Source organism: Petaurus breviceps, unplaced genomic scaffold, assembly GCF_028583685.1.
Source record: "Petaurus breviceps papuanus isolate PSGF00001 unplaced genomic scaffold, PetGlider_PUasm1.0 37, whole genome shotgun sequence".
NCBI lineage: Eukaryota > Metazoa > Chordata > Mammalia > Diprotodontia > Petauridae > Petaurus > Petaurus breviceps.
The window spans coordinates 26,141,267-26,154,532 of record NW_027186296.1 but is presented as its reverse complement, the minus strand read 5'-3'; the positions used below and the strand labels follow the sequence as shown (position 1 = coordinate 26,154,532).

Here is a 13,266-nt window from a genome sequence, read left to right as displayed (position 1 = left end):
GAAATGGGATTTATTTATGCTCCATGGAAGTGGCAAAGTTTGGAAGACTTGGTTGGCCACTCCATTCTTCCTTCATTAAAAAAAAAAAAACATACCACCATCTTTCCAGATTCAAGATAAACTCTGAATTTGTCTTTTATTTGTTCATTTTTAGCTGCCCTCACTGCTATCATTTCTCCAGGATTTTGTTTTCCTTTCAGGTTTGACTTTTCCACGATGGCCTTGATCTTTCCATTCCCCAGGCCTGTCCAGATCCATTCCTAAGGAGGATCCAGTACCCAGGTTTCTATGTTTTGAGATTGCACCAGCAGCCCTCATTCTGGGTTGGATGAACCCACAACCCTGAAGGAAGCACCCACCAGAGGAAGCCTCCATCTTACCTAGGAGCTCTAGAACCCCCCCCAAAGAAGAGTGCTTGGTCTCCCTGTGGCCCCAGGGGAACGGATGCCTCGAACAGGGGTGAGCAAGGCACATGCTGTGGCGCCCTTCCCCCACTCCCCCTTTCCCTCCCCTCTTCCGCCCTCCCCTAACAGGAAAGAAAGGAGCCAGGCTGGCTGGGGCTGACCTGGAATCTACCCATGAGGCAACGCGGCGGGTTCGCGAGCCCCCCGCCTCCCTCCCTTTTTCTCTCCCTTCCTCCCTCTCCGCAGCCTAGGCGCCTGCTCCGCTATGGGAGCCGCCGTCGTCCCAGTTGCCGCGGTGTTTTCCTGCTCCTCCTTTTCCTCCTCCTCTTTCTCCTCCTCCTCAGTGCCCCAGTAAGGCCACTCCCGCACCACACACGGTAAGCGCCCCCTCTCTCCCCTTCAGCCGTGCCGCCGACGCGGCCTCCTGCCTCGCGCCCCCGAGCCGCCTGGTTTCGGAGGGGGGGGGGGGGGGGGGGGGCGGGGGGCCCGGGGGGGGGGCCGGCGGGGGGCGCGGGGCCCCCCCCGGGGGGGGGGAGGGGAGGGGAAGGGAGGAAGGTGGGGTGGCGCGGCGCGGCGGTGGCCGCCGGCCGCCATCTTGGGTCGGAGCGGCGCGGGGGTGGGATCTCCGCCGCTGCGCAGCGGACTCGCTGAGGCTCGGAGAGGCCTGTGGGGCCCGCGCAGGCCTGCTGCGGAGACGGTGATGATGGAGGCGCCGCGGCGCCTCCGCCTCCTCCGCCTTCACTTCGCCAGCGCGCGTGCGGGTGGGTCCGTCCCCTGGGCTAAGAGGGAGGCTTTGCTCGCGCGCTCCGCTCGCTCTCTCTCCTGGGGGAGCTCCCTACGCTTTTTGTACGGATGGTGGCGGTGTAGGGAAATTCCCCTCCCCTTTTCCCTCGGCCGCCGCCGCCACCTCTGCCACCACCACCTGTCTCTAATGAGAAGAGAAAGGAGGACCAGAAGCTAGACTGCAGCAGCGGCTGCGACGGCGGCGGCGGCGGCGCCTCGTCTGCCAGACACCCCGGCCCTCCCCCATCCCTTCCCTCCTCCCATGTCACGAATGAAAACACGCTCCCCAGCCCTCCCAAGCCCACGGAAGAGATCTCCCCTCCCCTTCTCACGGCTCTCTTGCTGTTGGATTCATTCTCCATCCCATTATTGTCTTCAGGAAGAATACCCTGTTGAGAAACGTGGAGCTAGGCACACAGTATTCTGGCAGTGTGAGCTGCGAGAAGGACGCTACCTCCTCCTTCTGAGACCATCCTCCCAGTCCCTAGAGATGGAAAGAGTGTCTCCCAAATTATGTCGATTAATGCTTTTAAGAAAAGGTAGGAGGGAAGAGAATGTTGTAGCAGTAGCCTTCCTAGCCCTTGTGTAGGCAGAGCTCAAGGTTGGTCTCATTAAAAAAATATAGGAATTTTAAAATTGGGCTTTCAGTTTTAAGTTTGGGCCTGTAAGCTCCTAAGAATCTGATGCTTTTTAGTACCTGTCACCTTCCTTCCCCACCCCCACTTCTCCATGGAAGTGTTTAAAGAAAGTTTTATTAGAATTACTGTTGTCATATGTAGGGGCTTTTATGTGTCAACCCACGATTTCTCCCAAAGAAACATCTCTTTGTTTTACCAGGTTGAGGAGGGGTCAAATGAATGGCATTTTGTTGGGGGTGCAGAGGTGGTAGTAGATCTGAATATTTCTCTTTTGGGTATTTTAGCTGACCTTTTAAAAGTAAATAGCCTGTGGGAAGCAAACTTCAGTCTGTCACACTTTAGTATGAATTACTTAAATAAGATATAATCAAATGTGTACCACCCACCTGAGATTAGAACTCTCTAAGAATTGGAGTTTTGAAAGATTTAGAGGAAATGGGGGAGAGGGGTGAAAAAGACTAGAAGGATCAACCAAGACCAAAACATTTTTATTTGAAATTTTGCTGGGGACTATTTCAGTGTCACTTATAAATTACTCCCATCGGTTACTGATGTCAGTTATGACCAGTTTGGAAGGGTGTTAGGCTAAGGAAGTACACCTTAGTTCTAGTCCATTTTAAGTCTAGCTTCTCACCTTCCCCCCTCACCCCATCAGATTTCAGTACTGTAGGATTTCTTTTGTAAAAGAGGAAATCATCCCTCCCCCCATCTCAGAATCTCTTTAGTTACACATTGTTCAGTGAAGAGACTAGATTTGAGGGTCATAGGTGTAACCTGAAAGTCATATGTAGTCTATTTTAAAAATTTAAAAAGGCTATAGATAGTAGAAGTTTAATTTTAAGGGAAAAACAGTTTTTTTTTTTTTAGACATCAGAAATGTTATCACGAATGTATTCCCTTTGGTCTATTACTATTTTTTTTTTCTGTAACCTCTGGTAATTTCACAGGGGCATTTAAAGGGATTTTATGTTTTTAATTGAAATCAACTATTTTTATCATTACTCAGGAAGACCATATCTCTTTTAGACAGAATGCATGTTCAAACATGTTAGATTCTATATAAAGTAGCTCTCTCAAGAAGTGGTTCTTCTCATTGTATTTGGGTAATCAGTCCTTTTATTACAAGGTGTGTTTGCAAGGCTGTCTTACTCAGAAATTATATTCATATATCCTGAAACAGCATCTCTTGTAGCCAATTTTCATTGTTTTTTTTTTTCTCTTATCATACCATCCTCACTAGATCTCCAATCAGTAGAGGTTATCCTCAAAAAACTATTTCTCAAGATTTTTGGAATATTCTGCTAGAAATATTCTCTCCTTGTGTTTATCTCTGTACTTCACCTCCAACAATTCTTTTGAAGATAAAACCTATGTTAATTGGAATGCTTAGGGAAGGGATGTTACAGTTTTTTGGTTAACAAGTTAAGCAAAAATCTTCTACTTCAACCTTTAAGAAACCTTAAAAAAAACTGTCCATTTTTCTGCCGTAGCATAATATAATTAATCATACTTAATATTTCTTTACTAATAAAGGAATAGATTCCCTATTGACTTCTGGACATTCCTTGGATAATGCTTGACTCTCTTGGCTGACAGTGGAACCTCCTTGCTTGAATTTACATCTTGTGGCTTTATGAGGGCAGGCTTATTTCTTTTTTTTCCTCTGTATCCCCAACACCCATCATGATATCCTTTCATAAGTATTAATTGAATTTGTAGATTTTATCTTTTAATCTTTTAGTATACAACTAATAATTTTGTTTTTAATTTACAGAGAATTTGTACTTGTTTGCCTAAGTATGTTTTGTATATCCCAGTTTTATAATGGAGTAAAGTTGATGTGAGATTTTTAAATGAGATAGCATCTTGCTAGTACTTGTTGTTTTCAGGTATGACCTTGGGTAAGTGGTTCCCTTTCTAAGATAAATTTTATTTGTGGAAAATGAGAATAATTATACTTATTGAGGGTATCATGAAAAATTATTATAAAGAACTTTGAGGAAAAGAGACTAATAAAATAAGAGACTAATTATAAAGATTGGACTTTGTCCAGGTCAGCAGTAATTATATTGTTTTTAATCTCGTGGTCTTCTTTAAGTCTCCTTCGGTAAATGCTTTGCAAGTATTTTAGAATAAAGTGTAGTAATTGAGGTAATATGTTACTATAATCAAATCAGTAGAAAGCAAATCGTTTGTTACAAGGAAATTTTATTTAAAGGGGTATATCCTAAGAAATCCTATCCCATTCTTTTAGGCCTGACAATGAAGCAATTAACATCCAGCCTCTTAACTAAATAGTAATGGAAAAGAAATATTTTAAACCCAGTTAGGGAAAAATTGGTAGATGGTATCATGTATTTTATTTTAAAATTTTTTATTTTTATTGATCCTTTTTGTTTTTACATAATTCATTTCCAAGTAGATCCCTTTCCTTTCTTTTGCCCAGGAAGGCAAACCTTTTTGACAAAGATTTTTTTAAAGGGGAAAAAAGCAGGTCAGCAAATCAACAAACAGCAACGGAATATGACAGTGTATGCAATATTCTGTACCCATAGGCCCCACTCTACATTGGAAAGATGTTTTTCTCAGTTCTTCTCTGGGGTCAAGCTTGGTCTTCATTATTACACTGCCATTCAGTTTAATTTTTTTGTATTTCCAGTTTGCATTATTGTCATTCATTGCTTATGATAAAGCTTAGCCCTGTACTAAAGTGGTTATGAAGACTGAAGGAAAACCATCTCTGACCTTAAGGAACTTACATTCTATTATTGTATATACTATTTTATGAATTCTGTTTACTTTGTTATGTATTATTTCCTGTAAGTCCTGGCATTTGAATCCTTCACACTGGTAATACTTTATTGATTACACAATTGATGGACACCTGCTTTGTTTCCAGTTTTTTGCTATCACAGAAAGTATTAGGAGGTATCATATCCTTTTCCCATTCTCTCCCTTAATTCTTCCTTTTCTCTAAACTGGAATTTAGTTATAATCAAGCATTTTTAAAGTAGCTACTGAGTACAAAGCATTGTGCTATGAATCTAACATTTTCTACATTTTGCCGACAAGAACTTGACAGGGCACCACTGTATCAAAAGTTAAGATATTTTCTGGACTTGTTAAGTTGATCCAGAAAGCCTTCATTTTTAGAAAAGGAGCCAAGGAATAGAGGGGAAATAAAACCCCAAACTCATTGACTACAATTTAACCTACAACATTAAATTAACCTAAATTTCACTTTCTCAGTTATTACCATTAGCAATTTTTGCTGCTTCTAAGGCTTTGTCTTTGTCAGCATTTCTAAACCTAAGCCAAGTTTTTTGATGTTAAGCAAAGTGCAGGAAATCAAAGCAGTATATTGCAGGAGGCATATGATTAGTAGCATCTCAAATTGCATTTCTGAACCAAACACCTAAAATCTTATAGATTTTGCAACTTTTAAAAAATGCCTTTCTAATATATATTCATGTGAATGCTGCTTGTTTTGTAACCATACAGTGTTATCACTTAACATATCTTTGAATCTAGGATCCAAAACATGAATTGTTGACAAGATTTTTCCTGTTTTGTTAGCATGTCTTGCACTTTACTCTCCTTTGTACTTATAATTGGTGATTATACATCTTCAAACACTTGATTTTATCTAGGTCATATAGTTATGACTATTTGATTTGAATGCAATGTTTGGTTCTGTTGATAAAAGCCTGCCCATCAATTAGACCTTATCTCTTCATGTTGCTTCAGTCTCGCTCATCACAGAAACCTGTCTGCCCACTAGACAACACTAAATCTGTGGTCACCTTAAAGTACTGGATGTACCTTTGCTCATGCTACCTGAACACATTGGGCCATGAGGAGGAGTAGGAATGCTTCTTGCTCCTCACTTCCCAACTGTCCCCCTATCACTGTCACTTAGCAACATCTCTTTTGAGCTTCATTCCTTTCCAATCTTTATGATCTGGTGGAAATGGAACACTTAGAGCCAAAGTATTTGAATTAGGTAGTTATTTTTACTGAGGTTTAAAAAGAAAAGGTGCATAGTAATCTTGTTTTTCCCTTTTTAATAACTGGTGAAATCTGTCCTGCACAGACAAATCTGTGCCTCTGGATAACTCATTAGGTTCTATGGAGAAGGAGACACTGGCCCTCCAGATCACTATCCACATGCGGGAAGGGCCCCAGAGCATTCACCTTGGAGTGAGTAAGTAGCCAGTTGTACAGTATTCAAATCACTTGCTGCTTGCTAGTCTTCCCCCCTCCCCAACCTTATTCCCTGGCCTCCTATGACTTGGGTAGTCAGAGTCACTAGTCAGAGTAATTCCTACCTCTTGGTCCCCATTCTCACCAAAGGTAGGTTCTGGCCCCACGTCCCCCTTACCCATTCATCCTTGAGGCCCTTGTTACAAGCTTAATTTGCATTGGTATCAGAGTTGATGCCTGTAATTGCTACCCAAAGCCATCTGTGTTGCTGCTTTTTCTGGACTGGTTAGCTGTACTATCCTGTTGGGCTAAATCAATTTGTTCTGGGCTGAGTTCAATCTGATCTTAAGCAAAAGGTCTGCTTGGAGGCATAGTATTTGAATCAAGAGATTGCTTTTACTGAAGTAAGAAAGTACATAGTGAGCAAGTCTTCCTGGGCCTATGCCCTAGATTATTCACCTGGAGGCACGTGACTGTTGCCAGCTGTGCAGCTTTCAAAACAATTGCTGTTCACCCTATTCATTCTGTTTATATCCTGATGTTTACTATTTGTTGGCCTCCAGGTCACTCTTTTTCAGGGGTTTAGCACCTAGCACATAGTTTGTCTTTTCTCCAACACCTATCTTTTTACTTGAGAGACTTTAGTTTAGAAGTTGATGTCCCTTTAAATATGCTTGATTTCCAATTCATTAACATCCTCACCTACCATGATTTCACCCTATTGTAGCTCCATGCAAATATAGTGATATTATTGATCTTGTTATCATCCAGAAAGTGTGCAGCCTTCACTCTCCATAACTGTTATTCTTCTATCTGACCATAACTTCCTGTCCTTCCAATCACTCCCTGTGGCTAATGCCTCCTAAACATATTTACTTTCCTCACTGAAACTTCGAATCACTCTGCTCCTCCCTAGTTTCCCAAGCTATCACTGTACTTCACTTTCCATCCTTCAAAATCTTGACCTGATAGTTAAGTTCAACTTGACAGTCTTCTACCCTTCAGTCCCCTGTCTTCTTGTCCTATCTTGTCCAAACACCAGTCCTGGATTATTCTATCATCTGTCTTCAGCTCTTAAACATGCTGCTTAATGCCGATGGAAGAAGTTATACAAGTTTATAGCAAACTTGTAAACTCATTTGGGCCTTTGTTACTGCATACCAGTTCTTGCCAATCCTTTTACTATTTCCTATTGACTATTCTAGTCTCCTCAGCATCTGTTCCAGACTTCACTCTTAAAGCTACCTACACTACCTGTCTGGCTAGCCCTTCTGTGCGCAAAGGGGCGAAAATTAAAGCTGCCCTTAAATTTCTTCTGCATCTCTACACTCTAAATCGATTCAGCATAATCCTTCCTTCTCCTTTGCTCTAGTCTAAGATAAAGTGATTGTGTTTCTCTTTGCAAGTGCCAACCCCTTTCTTTTCTTGTGCCCTTGATGCTATCCCCTTGGGTCTCCTTCAGGAGCTTACCCTTTACATCATCCCCTTTCCCTATTTTAAAAATTATTTAATTGCTATATAAAATAATTTATATTAGCATTTCCAAATATATTCTAACTCACTCCATTACCAGGGAACTATTTTTGTGTAGTACAGTGAAAAAGAAAGAGGATGGCAGTACTATTCAGTACAACACTCATTTGAGTCTGACAGGATGTGCTGTGCTTCACACCCATAGGCCCTACACTGATGCAGAGAAAGATTTTCTTCGTAATTTTCAATTTCTCCTCCTTACTATTCACAAATATGTTCAGATCTTTCTTTTAAAAACTCTTCACTTGATCTCATCATTCTCTCAAAATATTGTCTTATATCTCTTCTTTTTCACAGCAGAACTCATGGGGAAACTATTTACATTCATTTTCTCCATCTAATCTCACCTAACTCAGTTAACTGCCTTATAACCCAACCACTCAGTTGAACCAGTTTTTTCCAAGGTTACCAGTGGTTTATCAATTAGAAGTCTTATGACCTTTTCTTACTCTTCATACTTCCTGAACTCTGCAACATTTGACAGTATCGTTAATTATTTCATTCTTAACTCTATACCTTCAGATTTTTCTGACTCTTTCTTACATCATTGATGGGAAAGCAGTCATTGCTACCAAGAGTATCAGATATATTCTCTAATGCTTTCTGCGCATTTATCATTACTATAAATGATGCTTTTGTGCCATAATTCTTATTTTTCATGTCATGAACCCATTAGGTAGATGTTACAGAGAGGCAGATTTTTCCTCAAATAAGGAATAACTACCATTTAGAGCTATGTAGACATGGTATGGTATCTTAGTGAAAGTCTAGATTTATGTATTTTGTAAACATTTCTATGTGTGCGTGGTGTCTCTCTCAACATAATGTAAATCCTTTGAGGGCAGGGTATATTTAATTTTTTTCTTTGTATTCCCAGCACCTAAAAAATTGCATAACCTATAATGAATACAAACATGTTTGATTGAGGATCACCTGTCAGGGATGTTGTCAAGAGGATGCTCGGAGTAAGGGTTTGAGTTAGTTATCTCTAAGGTTCTAAAGTCTTAATCATCATAGCTCCTTAGAATATGTTGTTGGTAAAGTTTCTAACCTTGAAGTAAGGGCATAATTGAAATAAATTCTTCATTAATAAAAGCAAGACTGCGCAAAGTAAGGAAAATTGTGAAATTAGTGAGATCACTTAGTGTTGATAATTCAAATTTATGCTTTTGGTTTATTATGACAGTATTATCTTCTTGAAATTGAATTGATTTCTTGTGTAAGTGCTAAGGGGGAGATTGGGGAATAAGATAAGTAGGCAAGCTATTGCCTTATTGCCCACAAAATGTAAAAGGACCATGCAAGAAAGCCTTAATTCTGCATGTTGGTTTCAGTTCTCTTTTCATGGTTGTAGGAGGATATTGAGGATTGACCAGAATAAGAATTTATGAATATGTTCTTCACTGCATCAGTGGAAGGAATATCCCTTCCTAGAATTCTAATCAGAGTAACCTTCCTAGCTCCCTGGTTGTTGGAACTGGTCAGCTACAACTTAGTAACTTTTTTGCATATTATAATATACAAAGCTGGGTCAGAGTTTATTCAGGAATCTTAGGAGGCCTTTGATTACCCTTTTTGAATAGAAAATGGCCAACTTCTCAATTTACCACCAATACCAAGGATATAGAATAGTAGTCAGATATGTTGGGATGTTGGAATGAGCTGGTCCTCATTAGTCAGACCTTTTAAAACATTTTTATTGATAATCATTTTGTTTTTATATAATTGTAATTTTTTCAATATACTCTCCACCCTCAATGTGCTGTACTTTAAAAGAATTAGAATTAAGCAAGGCTAACTGACACTGACAAATCGACGATATATGGCAAAGTACTATGGAATCTTATGTATCTGTAGTTTTCCATCCTCTCTACCAAAGTGAAGAATGTGTCATCAGCTATGTTAAATGTGATTGACAGATACAAGATGACTTATTCTTGGCATAGTTTACCAATATTCCACTAGGTACATTGTTAGTACATTGAAATTGGGCCTGTTCGTTCTCATTGAGTTCCCCTTAGAATGGCAATGTTAGAACTCCAAAACCTTCCACCAGGTCAGTCACCAAAAGATCTTGAGGATCCCAAGAACACTAGAGTTAGAGAGAGACAGTTAAAATTTATCTTGCTAAACTGGGTTTGATGTTTCATAGAGGGAGAAACTGTGCCTGTTCAACAGGTCCAGGCCCCTGTGTAAAGGCTAATTTCAAGTTTTTAGTTGCTGATCTTGAGATTTTCTCAAATATTAGTATTTCGTTGTCATATAATATGAAAAGGTTAATTTTCATTAAACTTTAATTTTCTATTTAAAAATTTAGAGGCATAATTTTTAGAGTATGTGTTCAAACCTTTTTTATGAATTAAGATGATAAAATCTTAGTTGTAGGTCCCTGTATGTGAATTTTTTGTAAAGTATAATACCTCCATTTTTTTGGTTGTTTTTTTTTTTAAAGAAAAGCATGACCTTTAGCCTCCTTTCTCCCTGTTTCCACTTTCTGCCCTCCCCTCATTTCCCTCTTGCTGCTTCAGCTGTAACTCTTTTGTTCTCTACTTTTAGAATCTTGACATGACTGAATGAATTACCACGTAGCAGGGTACAACCAGTGTTTATTTAAAAAATATCCTAAATACTCTTCTCTGTTAAATCATCAAGGGTTTTTAACTTTTTTTGTGTTTTGGACCCCTTTGGCATTTTGGTTAATCCTTTAGATGTTTTCTCAGGATAATTTTTTTTTAATTTTTTATTCTTGTTTGTTCATTTTTGTTTTCTTTTTTTCCTTGAAATTGTGGGAAAGGGGACATCCTAAGCCAGAGAAATTTTTAAAAGCCAGTCTAATCTTCTGTCTTTGGAGTTACAGCCTACCAGGAATGTATCTAGTTTTATGTGAGTGCAGACCCACACCAAAAGTATGAATATCTTTGACAAATAACCATCCACCCACTGTTTGAAGACTTACAGTGGATCAGCAAACGTAAGTGATAATAGTTGGATTTGTACAAGGTAACCAACCTCAGATCTGTTAACATTAGTTTTTTTTTTTTAATTTTGAGTTCTGACTTCTCTCCTTGGCATGTTTTTAAATGCATAAAATATGTAGGTTTCCAAAGGAAGCCAATTATATTGAAAATAGTTCTCAATTTAAAAACAAATGTCAAGAACCTGTTTTTGAGATAGAGCAAATTTAAAAAAAAAATTATTTACTTTTAGTTTACAACATTCAGTTTCACAATTCCTTGAGTTCTAAATTTTCTCTCCCTCCCCCCCATGCAATCCAATATAGGTTCTAAAAATACCTTTACATTAAACATTAGTCAAAGGAGGAGCAAAACAAAAAAGAGAGAGCAAATAGTTTGCTTCAATCTGCGTTCAGACTTTATATTTCTTTATGTGGGTGTGGATATCCCTTTCCATCATGAGTCTTTTGGATTTGTCTTATAGTGTTGCGTTGCTGAGAGGAGCACAGTCACAGATTTAAAAAAGTTAGTCATCACAGATACGGTGTGTCTGTAATTGTGTACAAAGTTCTCCTGGTTGTCAGCATCAGTTTATATAAGTCTTTCCAGGTTATTATGAAGTCTGTCTGCTCATTTCTTATAGCATAATAGTATTCCATTATATTCACATACCATAATCTGTTTAGCATCCCCTTGATTTCCAATTCTTTGCCACCACAAAAAGAGCTGCTATATTTTTTGTACATAGGGGTACTTTTCCCACTTGTTACGATCTCTAGCTCTAGAAGTGGGTCAAAGGGTATGTACATTTTTATAGTCCTTTGGGCATAGTTCCAGATTTCTCTCTAGAATGGTTGGATCAGTTTACAACTCCACCAACAATGCATTAGTGTTCCAGTTTTCCCACATCTTCTCCAACAATTATCATGCTCTTATTTTGTCATGTTATAGAGCCAATTTTTTAAACATCTTTTGAGAATTTTGTAATGCTCCATTGGAATGTCATTCACAATCAGAATTAGATTAAATTTGAGGAAGAGAAATATAAATGTCATTTCCCTCTTTTCCTACTTTGTTGTACTTCATTCAGTAGAACTTCCATTTTATTTTTTGCTGCCAATACTTTCTTATTCACTGATTTTACCTGTATGTGAGCCTGCCACTTGTTGGCAAAGTAATTGAACTACAGGTATTTTTTAAAAACACTACATTTATACACCGTATTTATATAAAATTCACAAAATAACTTTTCAAATAACACCCCTTTGAGGGTAGGTTTTTAATACTAAGATAGTATTGTTATTTATACTTTACAGGTGAGAAAATAGATTTAAAGATGATAAAACACAGCATTAAGGCTTGCTATAGGGAAATTTAATGAGAGGAAAAAGGAAGTAAACTTCTCTTAACAAGTTTTTAAGATACCTGAGATCTTTAATTCAGAAAATGCCTTCCTTTGGGGTGGCTAGGTGGCGCAGTGAGTAGAGCACCAGCCCTGGAGTCAGGAGGACCTGAGTTCAAATCTAACCTCAGATGCTTGACACACTTACTAGCCGTGTGACTTTGGACAAGTCACTTAACCCCAGTTGCCCTCCAAAAAGCAAAAAAATCAAATAAAAATAAATGCCTTCCAAATATGTATTCATTCATTCATTCATTCATTTATTTATTTTAAAAGCAGTTGGGGTTAAATAACTTGCCTAAGGTTACATGGCCAGTTATTTTGTGTGGGTGTTAAGTATCTGAGGCCACAACTGATCCCACAACTGGTCCTCCCGACTCCGGGGCTGGCTGCGCTCTTACTGCGCCACCTAGCAGCCCCTCAAATATTTATTAATTAAATGGCAATCTATTATTGTTAGCATATTAACTTTATAAAACTAATATACAGAAGCTTACTTTTTTTTTGTCTTTATTAATTTGTTTGTTTACTTTTAGTTCACAAGATTCAGTTCCACAATCCCTTGAGTTTCAATTTTTGTGTCCCTCCCTCTCTTCTCCCCCCGTCCCCCATGGTAGCATGCAATCAAGTATAGGATCTGCAAATACTTTCACATTAGACATTAGTCAGGTTGTAAAGAAGGATTGTAACCGATGGAATGAACAGTGGGAAAGAGGAACCAAAACCAAACAAGAAAAAGAAAGAGAGCAGGTAGTTTGCTTCAGTCTGCATTCAAACCCTGTTCTTTCTAGTTCTTTCTCTTACAGTATGTTTTTAAAAGCTTTAAGACCCATACTTGATGCATGAAGTTATTATTTATAAGAATATGATTTGAGGGGCAACTAGGTGGTACAGTAGATAGAACACTGGCCCTAGATTCAGGAGGACCTGAGTTTAAATTTCGCCTCAGATACTTAATATTTACTAATTGTGTGACCCTGGGCAAGTCACTTAACCCTGATTGCCTTGTAAAAACAAAAGAAAGAATATGATTTGAAGACATGTTGTATTGGACTACCTATGAATCCAAACCACTGATGAAAGCAATTGTAATATATTCTTTTCCCAATCTGTATTCTTCTCACTCTGAAGGACAGCATTACAAGATGTTACAACACCATACCAATGCCTCTCCTTATCTGGATACTTTTTTTTCCTTGTATCATGACAGCTTGAATCTAGCCTAATTGCCTTTGCTTTTACTTCTTGATTTTATATCATATATTCCAGATGCAATTCTCATAAGAACTCCTTGGTTGGCAGTCTCTTTCAGGCAGTGGCCCTTCTTGCAATTAATTGCTTGTAATAAA

General features: G+C 38.9%; 1 protein-coding gene across 9 annotated transcripts in view; it reads left to right on the top strand.

The window, feature by feature from the left end:
* The first annotated feature begins 302 nt into the window (after positions 1-302).
* The window catches only part of ZNF280D (zinc finger protein 280D), a 127,602-nt gene continuing 114,638 nt past the window's right edge, over positions 303-13,266 (top strand). For 3 of the 9 annotated variants that reach the window (XR_011170254.1, XM_069098129.1, XM_069098128.1), the window contains exon 1: positions 594-781. The gene's annotated coding sequence lies outside the window, so the exon portion shown is untranslated. Of the gene's footprint in view, positions 460-589; positions 782-1,566; positions 1,727-13,266 lie in introns of those variants that run through there. The other 6 variants (XM_069098125.1, XM_069098121.1, XM_069098123.1 and 3 more) reach the window with 5 other exon arrangements.